Raw genomic sequence first — 15,860 nt, 5'->3', positions numbered from 1 at the left:
TGAGTACTTTTTTAAGTCTGTTAAATTTGACATTCGATAAATCAGACAGAGAAAGACAAATGATTTCACTTACATGTGGAATTGGAAAACAAAACAAATAAACAAAAACAGACTCTTAAATACAGAGATCAAATTGATGTTTGCCAGAGGGGAGAAATGGGGGGGGGCAGATAGTTGATATAGATAAAGGGGATTAAGAGATACAAACTTCCAGTTATAAATAAGTCATGGAGATGAAAAGTGCAGCATAGGGAATATAATCAATAATACTATAATAGCATTGTTTGGTGATAGATAGTGATTATATTTATTGTGATGATTATATTTATTTTGTATAGAATTATTGAATCACTATGTTATACATGGGAAACTAATACCATATTGTATGTTAATTATACTTCAATTAAAAAGAAATATGGCACACTTGAATGTTCTCACGGGGGCTTTCCATAATCTGTTTTTTTTTTTTTCCCTAGTATATGGGTTATTCTTTCCCACATTTTTGCTGGGCTCCAGTGTGTGTGTGTGTGTGTGAGAGTGTGTGTGTGTGTGAGAGTGTGTGTGTGTGTGTGTGTGTGTGTGTGTGAGTGTCTGTGTGACATTTTGAATAATACATTGGAACAATTCTAGCACTTTCTTTCTCTTCCCAGGCCTTAATATTACTATCTTGCTTGCTTGTCTCTTTGTTAACTGTCCGAATTATTTTCCTAAATCTATCTTCCCCGCAACCCCAGGGCCCCACCACACACCCAATGTGAAGCCTCGGATTTGCTCTTCAGGGTACACCGACTTGTCCACAGTTACCCTAGGGTGATGGTGCTTATGGTGGAGCACTCTCTTTTCCTAATCACACACAGTTGTTAGCTCCACTAAATTGCTAACTAGTTGCTCTGTCGTTTTCAATAGTTCCTTGAGAGGTAACTTCCTTTACAGACTAATCCAATCAAATTTAGACTCCTTTCAAGGGATAGTTCCTGAAGTCTGTGACTGATACTTGACTCAAGAGAGTTCTTCCCAGCTGGCACTGTCCTCATTTGTCTCCACCAAAATGAGGACAACTCCCCGGTAGCCTTTGTCACCAATGAATCTATAGGTCTCCTCCCAAGTGCCTTTCACCGTGACTTTTACTGCTTTTCAGAGCGCTCTTAGGCTTGAACTTCTCTGTACTTCATTGCAATTGCAATCAATTTCTTGGGGATCAGAGATGAGATTAGAGCTCTGTTCTCTGGGCTGCCTCGCCCTGTGGGCAAAATATCTGACCCACTGGTCTGGTCTTGGAGGTAGGGACAATGACCGGCTTCTCTATGAGTGAAACTCCACATCGAGTTACTGCGTGTTCACTTGATACAAGGTGGGCAACGGTCCCAGGTCGCCTCTTCCTGCCACTCTCACCGAGGAATGCCCACCTTAAGATCCCACTCTTTGAATATCCTTGTAATTCTTCGGTAAATCCACAACAGCTCTGCAAAATACAGTTAAAATTTTTAAATATACATCAAAAAATGCTCATCTTCAGTAAATTTCCATAAATGAATTTTTGGACCACATCTATAAGTGAATTGTCCTAGAAAGTGTATTTGGGAGGTTGGGGAAAGTAACATTTATATGGAGGAAAACCCAAACCAAACCAAAACAAAGCATGTGTATCTTTACCAATTTTCTCTGGGAACTATTTCAGTCTGGATATCCATTTTTGCTTTTATGCTAGGCAGATAATCAATAATCTCTGACTAGAATATTAAAAACATTGTTTCAAAATCAACATTAGTTCTTATCTTTCCAATGTATTTATTCTCTTTTTTCATTTGCTTTATGGGTAAAACAAAGTTCCATATTTGTATAGGGACCTACTTGCAATCTTGTTTCCCAGCTGTGAAATAATTTTCACACATTTATCATGCCTAGAGAGGAGGTAGGAAGGCTTTTAGAAAGGACACTAAACAAATGCATCTGCGAATTTCTAAAACCATTGTGAGAAAAGAGAGAAACAGGTTTTCTGGGTTTTCACAAATAGTAGTTGTGGCTCAGGAGGGAGAAGGACCACAGGCATGTTGCTTTATTAGCAGGGCATAGGTCTGTTTTCCAAGGATAAGCTCTTATTCATGAGTAGTATGGGTATTTTTTGGAAGAATATTCTAGGCTCCTTTAATGATTGAACTAATCTACCATTTATGACACTTTCTTGTTCATAGAAACACTGAAATTTAATGGCTGAGATGGCTGTTTTGCTTACATTTGCTCATATTAGATTAACCTAAAGAGTAAATCTGAAGATTCTTCCAGGGACACCTGGGTGGCTTAGTGGATTAAGCATCTGACTTTGGTTCAGGTCATGATGTCCTCCTGGTTTATGGGTTCCACCTCCAGCTGGGGCTCTGTGCTGACAGCTCAGAACCTGGAGCCTGCTTTGGATTCAGGGTCTTGCTCTCTCTCTGCCCCTCCCCCATGTATGCTCTTTCTCTCTCAAAAATAAATAAACATTAAAAAAAGATTCTTCCAAAAACACATCTTACAGAAGTAAAAAAAAAAAAAAAAAAGTTTGATTATTAAGTAATGGTTCCCCTGTTTTCTTTAAAGTGGTCCCATCATATTTTTCAATGAAGTTACCGCAAAGGAAACAAAGTACATATTTAAAAGATGTTTTTACTATTTTATTTTTGTGGCTATTACCTTTCTGACACTTACTTTTTGAATATTAGGTGCTTACATGTGCATACAGGAGTGTTATTACTTTTGTGAAGGCTGTGCAGGAATCTGAAGGCATTTCACCCTTCTAAAAATAAACTGTCAATTTGAAAAGTTTTAGAATTTAAAAAATACTTTGCAATTTCCGAAGTCATTTTTTCCTCCCTAAAATCTCCATTTGAACTTTATAACAGCAGCAGCATGAGAGCTGGTTTGGAAGATATTATATTATACTCCCACAGTGGAAGAATTCTGGTCTCCAAAAGGTTTTAAAGGTCATTTAATCTAATCATTTCGTCATATTTTTTAAGGCCATTTTTTCCACTTTCATTTGAAAATAGTACCAGACTACAAAAAGTGGCAAAAGTAAAATTATTGTATACTTTGTATTCAGCTTCCACAAATAAAAAACATACAACCATAGTACAATTTCAAAACTGGGAAATTAAATGTTATTTAATACTGTCAGGTGATTTGTAGACCTGATTCAAATTTTGCCAGTTGATTCACTAATGTCCTTTTCCTGGTCTAGGAACCAATCCAGGATCGTGCCATTTGTTTTCTTGTCTCCTAGATTTCCTTTAACTGGGGGAAGTTCTTCAATTTCTTTGTCCTTCCGGATGATGACATTTTTAATTCTATTGGTCCTTTATTTTGTGGAATGTTCTCCATTTGCAACCCTTTCATTTTCAAGTTTAAGCAACCAAGCTGATGACTCCTGAGATCTCACAGCAAATTAGTGGCAGATTTATAAACAAATATAAGGCTGCAAATTGTATGAAAATTTATCCCAAGATTTCAGAAGGCTTGTCTCTTACTAGAAGGGTAAAGACTGATACAAGGAACCGGTGAACCTACTCAACTATTATAACAGGTGCAATCAATACATGTCTCTAGCATATTCCTGATTTCCTATTAAATCTTGGATTTTGTGCTAAGCCACGGGACTGTAATAGTTTGCAAAAGCCAAAATGGTCCCACGCCCACAGTCTGAGCTCCTTTTTTGTTTCACCCAGGACTTTGTCTTGTCCTAAAGAAGGTGGAAGGGTATGTTCACAAAACATTTAGAACATGGCTAGTAGCAAAGTGCTCTTTCAAATGAGTTATGCAAAAAGACTGGGTTTAGAATGAATGTTATAGATCACGAAAAGGGAGCAAAGCATGGCGAGTGATGGAGAAACCTCTAGATACACATACCACCATTGGAGAGGTAGATGATGGAATATCTATCTATCTATCGTCACACATACAACCGCACACCATTCCCTCTACTGTCCCTCTGGCGACCGTCCCAGGCCAAGATACATTGCCTGTGCTCTGGGTTAGATCAAGGTTCCAACTGACAGAGACTAAAGGGAAAGACAAGGAACCCCTCAATCCCTCTCCAGCCAAAGGCGCTGGCAAGAGTCCTGGCTGCAGAGGAAATCTGGACTCCAGGAGGAGAGGACACAAGGGGAACAAAGGGAGAGGCGGAGAGCAGGAGGGGAGGGTCCCAGGCGCTCCCAGCCCGCTCCCAGCCGTGGGGAGAGCAGGGCGCGGACTTGGAGTCCCCGCCACTCAGGGACCGCGCCTGCCGGGGTCGCCAGACTCGGGCTCCCGCCCACGTGGCGCGCGGGATTCAACGCGCGACGCCGCCTCCGCCCCCGCCCGCCCCCTCCTCGGCCCAACTCGGACGCAGTCGGGGTCCTGAGCGCCCGACCCGCCCCCCCGGCCGGCCAGCGGAGAGCCCCGCCCGGCGCCGCCTCCGCCCGCCCCCTCCGCGGCCCAACTCGGACGCAGTTGGGGTCCTGAGCGCCCGCCCCCCACGGCCGGCCGGCGGAGGGTCCTGCGCCGCCGCCTCCGCTCCGGCCCGCTCTCCGCTGCTCTCCGCTCCCGCGACGGGGAAAGTGGGCGCCGGCGGCGGCTCCCCCGCTCAGGGAGCGCGCTCCTCGCCGGCGCGGGGCTGTGGGTCCTCGGCGCCCAGGGCTCCTGCGGCGGCGGCACCGGAGGTGTCCCGTGGTCCCAGGGCCCCGCCCGGGAGACGCCCTCGCCCGAAGCCGCGAGGCCGGGCTGCGGCCACTCCCTCCCCTCCTGGAGAGTGGCTGGCTTTGCGCGGGGAGCCGGAGTCCAGCTGCCGAGAAAGCCCCGGGGGACTTTGCTCAGCGGGACCCTGGAACTCTTCTGCTAGAGTAACCGAGAGCTACGGGCTGCGGGGCTGGAGGAGCTGAGCTGACGATCCGCACGTTGGCGGTGACCGGGTGTCCGCACACAAAGGCCACTCCACCTGGGTGACCACCACCGCGTCTTTAGTCCCGAAGTGGCGGCGAGGCGCGATCGGAGAGGTGAGGGGTGAGGGGGGTAAGCGCTAAAGTGTATTGGTGCGTCGGGTGGGGAGGGGCCTATTAGGCTTCTGACTTGGGAACTGTGCAGAAAGAAACCACTGCCGGACTCCTGCCAGGAGCTGTATCATCTCCAAAATGCTTCCATTCCCCCGGGCCCTCGATCTTCTCCAAGCCCTAACCCTGCAAGAAACTTCTGAGTTAGCAGGTAAATCCTACACTCTGTCACCATGGTCTGAAGACCAGACAAAGAGTGGATTTGTTATTAAGTACCTGGGATGTGGGGGTGAGAGGGTTAACTTTTAGGGCAGTCTGACATTCTCAGGAAGGATTTCCCTTGTACTTGCTGCAAACTTACTCATGGGTCCAGTAAGTCCAAGATGAATTATTAGTAAGGGAATTGAGAGTGGAGAACTGCAGTGACAGGCTTTGTCCTTTGGTGCAGTCCCTCCCTCTGGGCATTCAGGAGATAGATGTAAGTTACAGAGAGAGTCTGCACGACCTTCTAAGAGCGCGCGCGCGCGCGCGCGCGTGTGTGTGTGTGTGTGTGTGTGTGTGTATGTTTAGAGCTGGGGCTTTTGCAGCTGGAGAATGGTTGATTGTTTTCCAGTGTGCTCCAGTCCTAGAAACATCAGTACACCAGTGACAGCAGCCCCCTGTCCTCCCCCACTGTGTGCCCTCCTTTGGTGAAGAGCATACATAAAGGATTGACCCTTCTTTATGAGGTGAAGGGATCCATAGATCACAGGAGGCTGACACTGGGGACAGTATGTGTGGTGGGCTTGGGATGAAAGCCAGTGACTTTTGGCCATGTCAAAGGACGTTTTAGAATTTGGGGAAGAAATCTGCCACTCCTCAGTGTCAGAGCTGTCGATTTAAAGTGAACCTGGAAACTCGTGGGCAGAGAAAACAACAGCTTTGGTGTTTAAGATTGAAGACCATTAACAAAGTGTGTGAAAGTTTTCTAGGCTACCATCAAGCAGACATTGAGAACATTAGGAACAAGGGCACACCAAAAATAAACATAAGTGAGTGGTGGATTTAATCAGGAAACAGAGAGATTGCTCTTTGAAATATGCACAGATTATCCTGGTTAGCACCTACTACTGTGTTTTCATTTGTAGAATAATTGCCAGAAGCCTTCCCAGAGACTTGGTACTTTAGTTAGGCACATTGCGAGCTTCTGAAATGGAAGTTTCGAGTATTGTAAGATTTTTCTGAATCTTACAAGTATTGAACAGATTTTTCTGTTCATTAGGAATTCTGTGGGACATGGGTTTAGAATGTACTGATGCAGGGGCCTCAGTTGGTTAAGCGTCCCACTCTTGATTTCCGCTCAGATTATGATCTCATGGTTCATGAGTTCAAGCCCCACATTGGGTTCTGTGCTGGCAGCATGGAGCCTGCTGGGATTCTCCCTGCATGGGATTCTCTCTCTCTCTCTGCCCCTCCCTGGCTCACACCCTCTTCTCTTTCAAAAAATAAACGTTAAACATTTTTTTTTAAATGTATTGATGCACATCACAGTAACAACATTTAGTATTTCATAGCCCTGTCCTGAGAGCATCCAGAATACCCTAGTGTCTAGCCTTGAGGACACAGGTTCTGGTTCATATGTTGTTCATATACACGTTTACTTCAACAGTTGCAGCAGAGATAATTTCCATGGAGCTCCTGGAGACCTTTGCTCTCCCTGCCTTTAACAATCGCACATCCTTAGTATCATTACCACTAAAATTATTCATTCTGCTTAAATTTGAAATTTTAAAAACTTTCTTCCTTCTTCAAGTAGTTAACTCAGAATTTCTGGCTGTAAAGGGGAAGTTTCAAACACATCCAATACGAAGTAAAGAACTTTGGTCTAGAAATACATATTGTTATCCAAGCTGCAAATTATCCCTTACCTCGTCCTGAAAGATTTCAAACAGAATGAGAGAGGGGAAAATGCATCTTTGGCAAACCAGATACTTGTGTATTTAAGGACTTACTAAGATGTATTGCCTGTGTGTGTGTGTGTGTGTTTGTGTGTGTGTGTGTGTGTGTGTGTGTGTGTGTTGCAAGCATGGTCAGATGCAGATGATTACAAGTCATATAGGGACAATGTTTTTCAAATCTTGGATGGGTTATGTGCAGGAAGGAAGTCTACTAAGGTTACTTATTGTAGTAATAGGTATGGTGGCTGTCAATGTTTGAGCACTCAAAGTCTGCTAACTTGTGAGCTTTCTCTTGATTGAAGTCTGTCATTTCTTAATCTTAACCCCCCACACACCCCATACCTTCGCGCTCGCTCTCTCACTCTCTCTCTCTCTCTCTCTCTCTCTCTGTCCTCAGGAGCAGAGGTAATAATCAGTTTCATCTAGCCAGATATATCTGTTTCAGCATCTTGGGGGAGATAAACTTACTATTTTTGTGAATTGGAGTGCGTAGAATCAGAAGTAACCTCTCAAATGGAGGCAACTTGGTGAAATGAAAAACAGAGGGGAGATTTGAATTCTAGCCCTATTTATTTGTCACGTACCTTGGGCAAATTGACATAAATCTGACTTTCGATTTCTCATCTGTAAAGCAAGGTCAGTGCCAATCAGGATTAATCGACAGAATGACACATCTTGAGGCACATGAAAGGGCATTGTTGTTGTCAAGTCCTAAACACGTGTGTCGCTGCTACTTCCAACACTTTTCTTTCTCTCAGATCATTAAAGGGAACAACAGTTCATCAACCCCAAATATGAAAACAAAATCAGAAGGTCATGATTTGCCACTTTGATTTCCTCCCCCCAGAAAGAAGTGGGGCATAGGTGTCACACATCCTCTGGATCTGTCTCTTTCCGATCTTTAGCTAAAAGCCGTAGAAAGACTAATGGTTATACTAACACCTGAATCAAAGGTATGCTGATTATAGACTGCCCACATAACTTTCCAAAAATTCTGAATGGTTTTCTTACCTCCTTTTCCTCTTCTTCCTGTCTACTTTCTGTGCATTTTGCTGATGCTCTTGGGACAGCCATTTGAGGATGTACCTTTTGCCTTGCACGTGATCAGTCCTTTCTTTATTATGTATATGTGTGTGTCTGTGTGTGTGTGCACGTATGAGACAGAGAGAGAGGGACTGAGAGAGTGAGTTCAGAGGAATTTTCAAGATTTTGAGCCATTATTTAAATTCAGGTATTGACATTTGCAGCTTTGGCATACAGGCAAGACTTTTTTGATGAGAACCATGGCAAGATTTGGACCAAATGAGGGAATAGTGTAGCATGCAAGATGCCGAACAGATCATTTGTCAGGAGCAGGAACGTATTGCTTCTACACAACTTATTTTATACATGATCTAACTTTATATGATTCTGTTCACTGCCTGGTGGGGTGTGTTGTGTGTATTATTCTTTGTTCCACCGAGTTTCAAAATGCTAACTAGTACTAGTTCATTAATCCCGATGAAATTCTTGGTAAGTATGTGGTAAGCGTTAATATCTTTTCCTCACATTTTTATGCTGAATATAAGTGTATGTTTCAGTTTCTTACCCCCATCTCTTTCTCACTGGCAACTTTGCTCAGACAGTCCTCTGCATACATAACTTATGCCATTATGATGATATTAATGTTGCATTTATCAAATTGCATGACCATCTGGTTTTTTGACATGTATGTCTTCTCCTTCAGCAGTTTTTAGACCTGACCTGTATCAACACAGCCTTGGCAATTAAACCAGGACAGTATTTTGTTTGAAAATGCATTATATTCGTCATTTAAAAAAAAATTCACAAGTTTTGTGAGGCTTAAATGATCACTTATGTTACACCAACTAGGAAACCATGGTTCAGAAAGAATAAGTCACGTGTTCAGGCTCTTACGTGAGTGTCAGGGACAGAGCACAATTTGGAAACTTTTTTGATCTGACTCCCAAATTAATGCCTGCCTTGTGGATTTTAATGTAGGCCATAAAAATCCGAGGCTGTTAAGATCTGTTTGTAAAATTATGCGTCATGAATTAACTTCAGAGGAGTTCAGGAAGAGGCACATCCTGGTTATGGATGCTCCATCTTGAGAAAAAGGAATGCTTTTAATACATACCTGGCAAATTTCATTCCTTAGTTCCAGTAGTGATTACATTGTTCTCATACTGTCCTCTTCATCTTTAAAGTTTATTTTTTAATTTATTTTGAGAGACAAACCAAGCAAGGAGAGGTGGGGCAGAGATAAAGGGAAGTAAGAGAATCCCAAACAGGCTGACATGGGGCTCAAACCAACAAACCCTGAGATCGTGACCTGAGCCGAAACCAAGAGGCGAACACTCAACAGACTAAACCACCCAGGCGCCCCTTTCTTCGTCTTCAGAGAGCCTTAAAAGTCAACACTTGAGTGATTCACTGAGCACAAGTTCATAGGAAAATTTTGAGTTCTAGTCTTAGTTCATTCATTTCTGAATCAACAAGAAATCTGATTTTAGCTGGACATTGGCTGTGAAAACCAGGTTTGGTGATCATTTGTATAAGGTTTTTTTTTTTTTTTTCAGTTGACATTTTAAATTTTAGTAGAATTGACTTTCTTTAACAAAGTTATAGTTTTTCTTTTCTGATCAGGCTCTGGCCCTAATTATGAAGGCTAGTGCATTGTGACATGGAAAGCAAGACGCTGTAGAGGAAGAAAGTATAAGATGTGGAGGCAGATGGACCGGTTTGAATCTCCTCTCTAGGAATCTAGACTATGTGCTTTCTGCTTTCTGATGACACATAGTCAGCTTTTTCTCTGGAGCTCCACCCAGGTCAGAGGCAATGTTTTAGTGTCTTCCATTTGAGGGTATTGAGCTCTTTGTACTTGTGAGTAAAGTTTTGGGGAAACAAGGATGATACATTGATCTGTGTCCTTGACAGTGAGCAAACCTTCTATTTCACATGATAGGAAATACCTATCTCCCTTTTATTCACATACATATATGTGTACAGAAATTCCTAAAATTTGAAACCCACTATTTAAATCAGGTACTAGTTTTCCTAGTAAGACATAAAGACATACTAGTTTGTTTTATATCACTTTTGTGTTGGCAAGCATGCACTCTTTAGCTACAAAACGCGTAATCTGAGAATAGGAATTAAGCTTCTTTTTGGAATTTGCTTGTACCTTCTATATCATTAAATATTGACTATAGGGGAGGTGGGTTGGAGGATGTGTTAAATGGGTGATGGGGATTAAGGTTGAGCACCAGGTATTGTATGGAAGTGATGAATCACTATATTGTATACCTGAAACTAACATTACACTGTCTGTGAACTAACTGGAATTTAAATAAAAGCTTTTTTTTAAAAATTGACCCTGGGGATGATTCACATCTTTATCTTAAAAAAATATATGAATAGAATAGAATAGAATTGGACACAAAACCGTAGAATTAGGCACAAAAGTATTTAGAATGTTTTCTTATTTGTATCAGTAATGGCTAACATGTAAGGAATACTATGGGCCAGGGACAACACTAACAACATTATGCAAATAGTCTTATTAACTTTTCATTCTACAGGTATTTGCTGAGCACCTGGTATGTTCAGGATACCGATAAAGAAGTGTGTGTGAGATGGTGTAGAAAGTCATGAACCTTTATACGAGACTGTAGAAGAAGCAGGTCATCTGATGGCAGGACTGCTAGGGAAGTAAAGGTGAGACGGGGGCCTTCTGGCTGGGGTGGTTATGATGGCTTGTGACAAGGGTGATACTTAAATTGGATCATGAGTAGTAGTGAGAACTTTAAAACGGGAGTTGTGAGAGAGCCATAGCTCGGGATAGGCAAAAGAACTGAAGAGCAAATGTGGAGAGGACAGATTAAAATTCCTTAATCTACAATACCAGTTTTGAATGAATATGGGTATATTGCATGCCTAATGAGAAATTGAAAATCGGTCTCCCCCAAAGCAAAAATAAAAACAGAAACAAACCCATGCCGTCCCTTGGAGATACGATTGCCCTTATTTGCACATTTACATCTCATCTTGAATATCATTGCTTTTTTTTTTATCCTGACTTTTTCCTCAAATACAGTTTTCAAAACAGAGACTGTCATATTTAGTAAACTCTGTCAGAGACATCCTGAGCCAGGCTACCCAACTGCCACTTTGCTTTATGTCTTTAAATGTATATACAAATTCCATGACTTTCCTCTCTGTGTATGTTGACTATTGTCCCATACCTCTCAAAAGTATGAAGAATGCACGTGTGTCTCCAAAGGCAAACTGGCCACATGTCATCCCTGCGATGGCCGGAGGTGATGGCCTGGAAGAGCTGTGGCCAGTGAGGAGGGACCAGACTCCTTGGAAGATGATGGCCACTGCAGAGTGCACACTCCACTCAGATCAGGTGCGTGTGTAGAAGAAGAAGTTTCCTTCTTTCCTCCAACGTGCTTCCAATTGGTTTAGGAATTACATTGACATGAGGCGGATTAACAGGATAAAAAAAAATAACACAGTGCACACAGAGGCACAGTAATGATATTGAGACTTCAAGAAATGACTGGGGCAGACAGTTTTTATACTTTCTCAACAAAGTGACAATAAATCTGTGAGGAAGTAACAGGAAAAGAAATGTAACTATGGGAGCTGCAGTTAGTAAAGAATTCTAAACAGAATTTGGACTGGGATGGTAAAATAGTAAAAAAGTAACAAGGGTTGTGTTTCAAACCTCCTTGGCTCAAATTTCCTATCTCTGGTGATAGAGATTGTCTTTACCTCCCATTCACATTGGAGATTTCTTGCTTTCTGGAGACGAATGCAGGTGTTGGGGCGGGGGTGGTGGCAATCAGAGTGTACTTTTAACGCTGGTTGTCTCTCAGATAACTTTTAGTTAAAATAATCAATATGTCAATGTAGCACATTTGGGAGCAGCTGGCTGTTGGCCCCTACAGAGGCAATAGTTGAAGCTTGGCAAGAAACAAAGGTGAAATCTTACTACATGAGGTTATACTGAAAGAATAGGGCTTACTCTAAAATCCGGGTGGGAATAAGAGGACCTGAATACTCTTGTAGGAAATCCTACCTGTACTTTTACATGTACATCAAAGCTGTCATGTCTCTGTTTCTGCTGAGATCTACTGAGTATGTTTATACTACCTTATATCAGTAATGTGCCTTTTTACTGTTCAAAATGCTTCGCTCTGGAAGAATTTTGTCATATACTTCAGTTTATTATCATCATAGTCCTCAGAGATGAGAGGACAGGTATTATTGCCTACACGTTGTGGGAAATGAAGCTAAGGGATGGCTGGTTGAGCAGAGAGATTTACATGCCAGGTGTTGGAAGAAGAGGGGCTAGAATGTAGGACACAGAATTCCATGGATACCTGGGCTTGCTCAGGCTTTTTTGCCATAGGTTAAGGAGTGAGCTATGTTTTGCCTGAAGCCTGCATTCCTGCCCATTGGGGACCACCAGTGGGCACAGGGTTCCTGGAGTCCAGGAGAACAGATAAAAGTGATATGTGCTGGGCTTTAGAGCAAGTTAGGTGGTTGAGAGTGATTGAGGGGTCATCATTAGCCTTTAGAAAGTGACCAGACAAGGTGCCAATAAGATTTACTTCAAGTCAGGTGCAATTGCCTAATGATACAAGTGTTATTTTTTATGCTGACAATTGTACATCAGACATCAATGGCTTCTTTGGCTTTTCTTGTATCTGATTGAGGCTGGCTGTTGGAGACAAGGCCAAGGGGGAGTTTGTTGAACATGAGAGCAACTCTGTTCCACCCAGATACGCTGTTTACATGACATAACAGAAACTGACTTTTAACAACGGTAGTAAAAGTCACCATGTCTTTTGAGCACATTGCAGAACATCACTGTTATTTAATTTAATCCTTACAACAACCCTGTGAAATAGGTATTATCCCCATTCTACCATTGTGGAAAGTGAGGCTCAGAGTGTTACTGACTGGGCTCCTTGGGAGTTACTACAGAACTACCGAACTCCTTGTAGTGTTAGTACAGAATAAATGGGAGTTCCAGGCAAGGCTTTTATTGGGGCTTGTGCTCAGGCACAAGGGTGACAGAACAAAGGAGAGGATCCTTCAGGCTGGCTCTCAGAGCAGAGGCTAAGGAAAGTTGCTAGAGGCTGGTGGGAAAGAATTGACATCCAAGCATGTAGAGTGGGGAGAGATACAGGAGGTCGGCATACAGGTGCAGTGGGCAGGACATGCTTCATCATGCACTGCATGTCTTGTTAAATCTTGTTAAATCTCCACGTTTGGGTGTGATTTTTTAGTGTTATAATGAGGAAGAAAGTTGGTGAAAGGTCAGGTCAGCACTGGGGTCCACCTTGGCACAGACTGGTTTGGTTCAGTCTTCACCAGTCTTCCTGGTTGAGTTCCTTCTGTGGTAAGCATCCTTCTTCCATATTTCTACAAAGTATGCTTCTCAGGAGGCATAGGGTTTCAGCTACCAACAAATGCTGAATTTCAGGGTCAGAGTTGAGAGGACCCAAGTCCAGTCCCTGCTGGGTCTTCAAGAGAAAGCTGCCACAAATTACCTAGCTGAAAGGTGGTAAACCAGGGATTCGAGTTTTGTTCTGACTTTGACTCCAGAGTTCTTTCCTCTGTCACACTGCCCTTTTTTATGGGTTCATTTTGAAGTTTCTTAGGGACTTCATGAGTCAGTTCAAGTGATGGTAAGGAGGACCCTTGGCATGAAGAGAAAAATCTACTTGTGTTCCTTTCCACATTAGTCTGTTCTCAGGTTGTTGACCTCTTTTTCTTCTTTTCATGATGTCCACCAATTCCTATGCGTGCCACATGTAGCGACACCAACATACCATCTCCAGCTTGCTCTCCAGGAAGAATGAATACGTGGAAGATGGCGTTTGATTCTTCCTGCTGGCTGCTGACCCTAGAGAGACATCATGGACAACATGGACACTCACTTCAACATGAGGCTACTGAGACATGTCATCAGGTAATTGGCCAGTCATGCTGTGCCCAATAGCTGAAGGCTTCCCAATAGCTGAAGGCTTGATGGTTCTAGGCATCTTCCCTAATTAGGATGAGAGAGGACACGGGAACCCAAACTCATGGGTCATCTGACCCAGGGCTTGCCTGTTTGAAAGGTCAAAGGTCTTCTGTTTAACTCTTCACTTGCCACACTCTCTAGATTAGAATCAAGGCACTTTTGTCACTCTGGTTTGGAAATGCTGCTCTACTCGGTACTCGTCCTGCCCTTCATGTTGCTGGGTAGGTGGAGGGATATTGAACTGGGCAGCCTTGGGTTCTCCAACTGGCAACCAAAACTACATTCAGGGATGGTCCTCAGGCCCCACATTTAAATAATCTGTGGTATTTTAAGTAAATTTTGCCTGTAGAATTAGTGTTCATTCTGTTGATGGGTGTAGGGGAGTGAGCAAGGATATTTATGTTTTAATAACCTCCAAATGATTCTTATTAACACTAAAGTTTGAAAAACATTTCCCTAGAGGATTCTTCTGTAGGCTTCCATGAACTTTCTGAGCTTGCCTACACATTGTGTGTACTTTTTTTTTTTTCTGGAAAGAATTGAGGTCCACAGCTTTCAATAACTTCTCAAAGGAATCTGAATACAGTGGGGTAAGACCCTCTGAAACAGGCTGGTGGACAGATGATAATGTACACATAAGGTGTCAGAAAGAGGAAAGACAATATTTTTCCCTGGGAAGCAGTTTTTCTACTGTTGAAACAAATACTTCATTTTGTAGTTTGGTAATTTTGTAGTTAACATTCCCATTTTGTAGTGGGACCATCTTGGTACCATCTTTCTTGGTTATCCACATAAACAAGATTTGTGTTCTAAGGATAAAATACGGTGTACTCTTTTCACTATAACATATTGATCAGTAGCAAAGACTTTGGAAAAGGCTTCTTGGGTTTGAAATACCGCTTTATCATTTATTAGCTCTGTGACTTCATGAAAATAACTTACTCTATGCCTCTATTTCCTCATATGTAAAAATATTCTTCTTAACCCCTCTTAAAGGGTTGTTACAGTTGTAAATGGGTTGGTGAACATATAGCCCTTAACACAGTACCTGGCACATAGTAATAAACATTAGATCTATTATTATTATTATTTATTGTTGTTACTGTCATTCAGTTAATAACACTCATCATAGTATATCTAATGTCCACAATGTCCACTTAGCAGATATGTAATATATATTATCTCTCATCTGTAATTATGCTGTCTCCTTTGTCCATTTTCACGTCTTAGAGCACTGAGGTCATCTCTCTCTCTCTCTTTTTTTTTTTTTTTTTAGAGAGAAAGAGTGCCCACATGCATGCCAGCAAATGAGAGACAGGGAGGGAGGGAGGAAGAAAGAGAAAGAGAGAGAGAAGAGAGAAGAGAGAAGAGAGAGAGAGAGAGAGAGAGAGAGAGAGGATCTTAAGCAGGCTCCATACCTAGTGTGGAGCTTGACATGGGGCTCGAGCTCACAGCCATGAGATCATAACCTAACCCCAAATCAAGTGTCATCCACTTAGTTGACTGAACCACCCATGTGTCTCCGCTTTCTTATCTTTAAAAAGTGTTTTTGTTCTTTTTTCTATATATCCCTCACAGCATTTATACCTATTCACTGAGAGCGAATACTTGCTAAATTCTTGCTGGGTGATTTTGGATTTTGTTTGTTTTTTTTTTTTTGGACTTTTCTTAGTCCTCAAAAGCAAGAATACCCATGACCTTGTGCATGAATGTAATAAAATATTATACAGCCATTAAATGTATTGTAGACCTGTATTTAATGTCTTAGCAAATTTACACAGCAAAGCAAAAGTTAAAAACATAAAATTTTAAAATAGTAGGATTTTAAGTTCCATGAAGGTAGAAATCTTTGCCTGTTGTGTATATATCTTAAATATATAA

At 42.2% G+C, this 15,860-nt stretch overlaps 1 long non-coding RNA gene across 2 annotated transcripts; it reads left to right on the top strand.

The window, feature by feature from the left end:
- The first annotated feature begins 4,618 nt into the window (after positions 1 to 4,618).
- LOC125932954 (uncharacterized) lies at positions 4,619 to 15,238 on the top strand. 2 transcript variants are annotated; one of them, XR_007460808.1, is made up of 4 exons: positions 4,623 to 5,006; positions 10,519 to 10,654; positions 11,192 to 11,348; positions 13,772 to 15,238. It is a non-coding gene; the product is annotated as an uncharacterized LOC125932954 (long non-coding RNA). The 2 variants fall into 2 exon arrangements; XR_007460807.1 differs by lacking the exon at positions 13,772 to 15,238 and having other exon boundaries at positions 4,619 to 5,006; positions 11,192 to 12,124.
- Positions 15,239 to 15,860: the final 622 nt, after the last annotated feature.

This window comes from Panthera uncia, chromosome D2, assembly GCF_023721935.1.
Source record: "Panthera uncia isolate 11264 chromosome D2, Puncia_PCG_1.0, whole genome shotgun sequence".
Classification (NCBI taxonomy): domain Eukaryota; kingdom Metazoa; phylum Chordata; class Mammalia; order Carnivora; family Felidae; genus Panthera; species Panthera uncia.
The sequence above is the reverse complement of the archived record's forward strand: the minus strand, read 5'-3'. Positions and strand labels throughout refer to the sequence as shown.